Here is a 7160-nt window from a genome sequence, read left to right on the forward strand (position 1 = left end):
GCCGGCGCCTTACCGACTGAGCCACAGGCGCCGCCATTTCCCAACTATTCTATAATGAGCATGATTGATATTTTGGGGCCAGAAAAAGGTCGTTAAACATTATAGGATGGGGCAGTGCCTGTGGCTCAAAGGAATAGGGCACCAGCCCCATATGCCGAAGGTGGCAGGTTCAAACGAAGCCCTGGCCAAAAACTGCAAAAAAAAAATTATAGGACAATTATTGCCTACATAACAACCTCCACAAAAGTGCAGATTATTTACACTGCAGTCCATGTTTCTGACCTAATTGCTTTTTTTAGGAAGTATGGCATAGCAAACCTCTTGCATATGGTCAGTGTCCAGTGTCCAAAGCACCTCATCACTTTGTTACTACACACCCACTATCCATTTCACTACGATTGGGGGGGAGGTGTAACCATGAACAAAAATATGTTTTAGATACTTAAGTATATATTTAAATATGTTCAGTATGCTTTTTGAAAGGGAATTTTAAGGATTGTTTAAATATTTAAAACTTTGTAATTTAAATGTACCCTATAGTTTGTTTCGTTGTACATTCCTAGACAATTCCTATTTCTCACCCCCAAATTGTTCTTATTTAGAGGCACCCTATTGTCGTCCTTTATTTTTCTGGAAGCTTAATATGTTTAGTTGGAAAGTATCTGAGAAATTCTGATGAAAAGTCAAATTCAAAATATTTATAATTATTAGCAAGTGTAATTGAAAGGGCAACACTCGACCGGCAGAGATCTCACAGACCACCAAGGCTTGTATGAAAGGTCTTTACTGGTGAGGGATGCTGCAGAACAGCACTAAGGAGGAGAGAAAAGAGAGAGAGAAAAAGAGAAAGAGAGAGAGAGGCATATCTTTATATAGGTTCAGTTAGGGGAAGTCTCAGAATGGTGACGGGACAGTAGAATAGCCAATAAGGAGTTACTGCTCTGGCGGGAAGAGCCTTTAGGGGCAGGCCATAAGTTTGAAATTTTTGGCAGGTAATTGGGACAGAGAGATGGGGTAAGTTTTGCGATTGTGAAATAAGGAGATATCTAGTAGGCAACTCCCTGTGCTTGGAAAGGAGCTGTAACTTTAAGAGTGAGACAGCTGGTCTTGGTCTGTTGAAAGCAAGAAGGGGCTTTCTGGGGAAGGGGCTTTTCTGGGGCAATTACCTAACAATAATACTGCTTTGAATACTTTTATATAAAGCTTATGAAGTCACAAAAATACAATTAATGTATCCAAATATTTGAATGTATTTTTGTCTCTATAACTTTTTTAATTATAAAAATGAAATTTCTCAAAAAATTTAAAACTAAACTATTTTGTACTATTTTATATAGTAAAGAAGTACTGGTGACCCACATTCCTTTGGTGGTTTTCTAACTTCTGAATCATAAGCTTACACAAAAATGTATGTACAGTCGACCCTTTAACAATACAAGTTTAAACCACGTGGATCCACATATATGTAGATTTTTTCTTTTTTAAATGATTTTTGAGATTTATAATCTTTGAATGGGAAAGGCCTCCCCAAAATATATATATATCAGTGAAATAATTGGCAAGTTTGCCTACATAAAAGTAAGAATATGGGTGGCGCCTGTGGGTCAGTGAGTAGGGTGCCAGCCTCATATACGGAGGATGGTGGATTCAAACCCAGCCCCAGCCAAACTGCAACAAAAAAATAGCCGGGCATTGTGGTGGGAGCCTGTAGTCCCAGCTACTCGGGAGGCTGAGGCAAGAAAATCATTTAAGCCCAAGTGCTGGAGGTTGCTGTGAGCTGTGATGCCGCAGCACTCTACTGAGAGCGAAAAAATGAGACTCTGTCTCTACAAAATAAAAAAAAAAAAGAAAAAAGCATCATAAAGTGAAAAGACAGATGAAAAATATTTACCACATGTTACAAAGGTCCACTTTCTTTAACTATTCCTAAAAAGACAAGACCACAGGAAAGATAATCCTGAGGCTAGGAGTTCAAGGTTGCAGGGAGCAATGATCACACTGCATTCAAGCTTTGGCAACACATTGAGACCCTGCCTGTAAAAAAATCATTAGAAAAAGCTTTTAATTTCTTTTTTTTTTTGTTTTGTTTTTGAGACAGAGTCTCACTATGTTGCCCTCCATAGAGTGCCATGGCGTCACAGCTCACAGCAACCTCAAACTCTTGGACTTAAGAGTCTCTTCCCTTAGCTTCCCAAGTAGCTGAGACTACAGGCACCTGCCACAATGCCCAGCTGTTTTTTTTTTTTTTTTTTTGTAGTTGTCATTGTTGTTTTGGAGGCCCTGGGCTGGGTTTGAACCCACCAGCCCTGGTGTATGTGGCTGGCTCCCTAGCCACTGACCTACAGGCACTGAACTGATTTTTTAACCATCTGAGACTATGTTATAGACATCATGACCTGCATTTTCTAAGAACAGGTGACTACGTTGTCTTCTAGACCATCCTATATATTTTTATGAGAATGGTATTTATTTATTTTAGTTTGGAATTTTTTAACCTGAGTGAATGTTATCTGAAGAAAATAACACTGGAAGACAAATATGGTAAAGAAGTAACATCGGGTACTTTTTCTTCCATTCTTGAGATACTTTACTAAGAAGAATATGTTCCAGCTCCATCCATGTAAACATAAAAGAGGTAAAGTCTCCATCTTTCTTTAAGGCTGCATAGTATTCCATGGTGTACATATACCACAATTTGTTAATCCATTCGTGGATCGATGGGCACTTGGGCTTTTTCCATGACTTAGCAATTATGAATAGGGCTGCAATAAACATTCTGGTACAAATATCTTTGTTATGATGTGATTTTTGGTCTTCTGGGTATATGCCCAGCAGAGGAATTACAGGATTGAATGGCAGATCTATTTTTAGATCTCTTAAGTGTTCTCCATATATCTTTCCAAAAGGAATGTATTAATTTGCCTTCCCACCAGCAGTGCAAAAGTGTTCCCTTTTCTTCACATCCACGTCAACATCTCTTTCACATGAAAGCTATAACCCAGTTACAACCTAAGAATAGGGGGAAGGGAGAAAGGGAGGGGAGGGAGGGGGCAAGTAGGTAGAGGGAGGGGGATTGGTGGGATTACACCTGTGGTGCATCTTACAAGGGTATATGCGAAACTTAGTAAATGTGGAATGTAAATGTTTTAGCACAAGAATTAAGAAAATGCCAGGAAGGCTATGTTAACCATTGTGATAAAAATGTGTCAAACGGTCTATGAAACTAGTGTACGATGCCCCATGATCATATCAATGTACACAGCTATGATTTAATAAAAAAATAAAAAATAAAATAAAAGAAGTAACATCATCTACTTCAAAGTAATAGTTATTTTAAGAAGAACGCTCCAGGCTTGGTGCCTGTAGCACAGTGGTTAGGGCGCCAGCCACATGCACAGAGGGTGACGGGATTGAACCTGGCCCTGGCCTGCCAAACAGCAGTGACAACTACAACAAAAAAGTAGCTAGGCAATGTGGCAGGCACCTGTAGTCCCAGCTACTTGGGAGGCTGAGGCAAGAAAATCGCTGTGGTGTCACAGCTCTCAGCAACCTCAAACTCTTGGGCTTAAGTGATCCTGCTGTTGACTGTAAGCCTTATTGAAAATAAAAACAGATTATCACATATTTTGTCCGTCTTTCTGAGTGACCCTGAGGTCAGCGAGGATCCTCCTGCAAGGACCCTACCGTCCTTGCCCTTGGAGGTGGTCACTCAGCATCACAGACTGGGGTAATACACAACTCACTCCTGGTTCTGCCTTCTGTTTTTTTTTTTTTTTTTTTTTTTTTGCATACCCCCCTAATTTTTTTTTTTATTAAATCATAACTGTATACATTGATATGATCATGGGGCATCATACACTCGCTTCATAAACCATTTGACACATTTTTATCACAGTAACATAGCCTTTCCGGCGTTATCTCAGTTACTGTGCCAAAACATTTACATTCTACATTTACCAAGTTTTGCAAATACCCCTGTAATATGCACCACAGGTGTGATCCCACCGATCCCCCTCCCTCTACCTACCCACCCCCTTTCCCACTTCCCCCTATTGTTAAGTTGTAGCTGGGTTATAGCTTTCATGTGAGAGTCCCAAATTAGTTTCATAGTAGGGCTGTGTACATTGGGTACTTTTTCTTCCATTCTTGGGATACTTTACTAAGAAGAATATGTTCCAGCTCCATCCATGTAAACATGAAAGAGGTAAAGTCTCCATCTTTCTTTAAGGCTGCATAGTATTCCATGGTATACATATATCAATTGGTCTGGGTGAGTATTTCATGAGGAGAACCCCCCTAATTTTGGATAAAGAAATTTCACTTCCCGCTTGAATTTGCATTTAGAAATGAGAAGATGGCTGGGAAGATGGCTCACACCTGCAATTCTAGCACTTGGAGGCCGAGGCATATGGATTGCCTGAGCTCACAGGTTCTAGACCAGCCTGAGCCAGATTGGAGCATTTGTCTCTAAAAAAAATAGCCAGGCATTGTGGTGGGCACCTGTAGTTCCAGCTACTCATGAGGCTGAGGCAAGAGGATCTCTTGAGCCCAAGAGTTTGAGGTTGCTATGAGCAATGCCATGGCACTCTACTGAGGGCAACAAAGTGAGACTCTGCCTCATAAAACAAAAAAGCTCAAGAGAGAACAGCCAAGTCGTATCTGAAGAAAAAGACCACAACTCAAGCCAGCACATCCTATCTAAATAGATCAGGGTGAGAGAGAGCCAGAGATAAGCTTCAGAAGCTGAGATGCGGTGCCAAAGTGGTATTGGAAATGGAGAGAAGCTGGAAAGAGCAAGGGGAAGAGGAAGAGGGTGCCACAGGAGAAGGTCTGGATAGAGGGCTGACACAGGGAACTGTGCTCATGTCTGTGTGCATGGTATTTTTAAAAGGCCCGTTGATCCTATTCCTTGTTTGGGGCACAGGTTATGTAGGTGTATATAATTTTAAAATCCACTGGACTAACACCGAAGATCTTTGTTTTTAATGGATGTTAAACATATCTTGATTTTAAAGCCCTTTGGAAGTAGACACACCAGGAAATTTCCATAGCTGAAATCACAAATTTTTTTTAAGACTAGTCAAGTGCAGTAGTGAGAGAGGAATAGAAGAAGGTTGATCTGTAACTGACTGTGGACGATCCACTGATAATACACCATAGTCATGTCAGCCTGAAAACACAATGATAAAGTTCTCTCAGAGTTTACTCTTAACAGAACATTAATAAATCCCCATAAGGCCTCCTTTACACTTAGGAAATTGAGGTGTTGAAAGCTGCACAGCCCAAGAATTTGGACAAAAATAAATGACTTTTTTTTTTTTGCAGTTTTTGACCGGGGCTGGGTTTGAACCCGCCCCCTCCAGTACATGGGGCCAGTGCCCTACTCTTTTGAGCCACAGGTGCTGCCCAAGAAATGACCTTAATTTCAAAGTTCTTCAGGGGTGGTGTAAATAAAAGTACTCCAGATGTACTTTGATTCTGGTTTTTGGTCGGTGTGAGAGGTCTCATTTCTTTTTCTTTTTCTTTTTTTTTTTGAGACAGTCTCACTATGTCACCCTTGGTAGAGTGCTGTGGCATCACAGCTCACAACAACCTCCAACTCTTGGACTTAAGTAATTCTCTTGCCTTAGCCTCCCAAGTAGCTGGGATTACAGGCACCCACCACAAGGCTCAGCTATTTGGGGGTTGTAGTTGTCATTGTTGTTTTGGTGGGCCTGGGCTGGATTTGAACCCTCCAGTTCCAATGTATGTGTCTGGCGCCTTAGCCAGTTGAGCTACAGGTGCCAAGCCAAGGTCTCATTTTTTTTTTGCACAATTAGGCCTTTAGATATTGTGAGAAGCCAGAAGAAGGAACTGAAATTATGTGCACAATAATTTCGAATACTATCATTCTTGTGAACCAAAGAAACTGAGAAGTTTATTTTTAATGAAAAAAATATTTGGGCCAGAATCAGTGGCTCATGGTTGTAGTCCCAGCTATTCAGCTACTTGGGAGGCTGAAATAGGAGGATCCTGTTACTGGAATTTCTTTCTTCAGTAGCTCTTTGGTCTCAGGGGATTCGAAGAATGAATCCGTGGACCACAAATCAGTGGTAAGATAGGATTTTATTAGAAAGGAATACAGAAGGAGTAAAAAGGCACCAGAGCTTCTGGCAAAGGGGAAGACCCGAGTAGGAAGTCTCCCCACAGGGGTCCTTTGTCTTGGGGTATATATTACATTTTGGCCAGGACTTGGTAAGTGGAAAAAACACCTTTACCAACTTAATGAGTGTATTAACAAGTGAATGAATGCAGTTTCTCCCCTGGGGCAAGGTTATTAGGTCTTTGCAGTTTTTGTCTCGAAGGGATTAAGGTGTGTGCTCCCTACTGGAGGTGGAACTACCCAAAATGTTTCAGGGTGCTTTGTTCATGACCCTGCTAGAGCACAAAGGGTGTGGCCTGGAAAAGGCAGCCTGTTTGTACCTGGGCTTAATGGATGGGGGTGTCCCTGTCCAGCCCTGAGTGGGGAAATCCTGTATCAATCCCTTGAGTCCAGGAGTTTGAGGTTTCAGTGAGCTATGATAATGCCACTGCAATCCAGTCAGGGTAACAGGGTGAGACTCTGTCTCCCACCAAAAAAAAAGTCTGCTTTCCTTCCCAAGGATATGGGATATATTTTCTAGTAACAATAGTAATGTTAGGTTGACAGCTAGGAATCTGGCTCATCTAGGGAAAGAGGACAAGGGTGGGGCCCCCATCTCAATGGAGTCACCTTAATCCTAACTGCTCACAGATGGGGAGGAGAGACCACCCTACCAATCTACCAATCAGAACTTAGTGTGCCACCTGCAAAAGGATATAGAGTACTCTTTAGCCCGTGGACCAAATCACATAGGTACAACAGAATCTTGAAGGTGACCTGGAACGACTTTATAGCTAATTATCATATTAGCTTAAATCTACATTGTGGTCAACACACCTCCAATGAGCTTTCAGAGAGCCTCTTGGGAGGTCCATAATCTCAGTAAGACTCTGGATCCAAAGTAACCTCTGAATCATGAGGTAGGCCCAATCCAGGAAGTATAAAACACAACCCCAGCCCATAACCAAGACTTTCCTTGTTGCAACCACAGAGGCCTGTTCATTGTCTCTGGTGAAAATGTCTTGTTCTATAAGCTGAT

Source organism: Nycticebus coucang, chromosome 2, assembly GCF_027406575.1.
Source record: "Nycticebus coucang isolate mNycCou1 chromosome 2, mNycCou1.pri, whole genome shotgun sequence".
Lineage (NCBI taxonomy): Eukaryota > Metazoa > Chordata > Mammalia > Primates > Lorisidae > Nycticebus > Nycticebus coucang.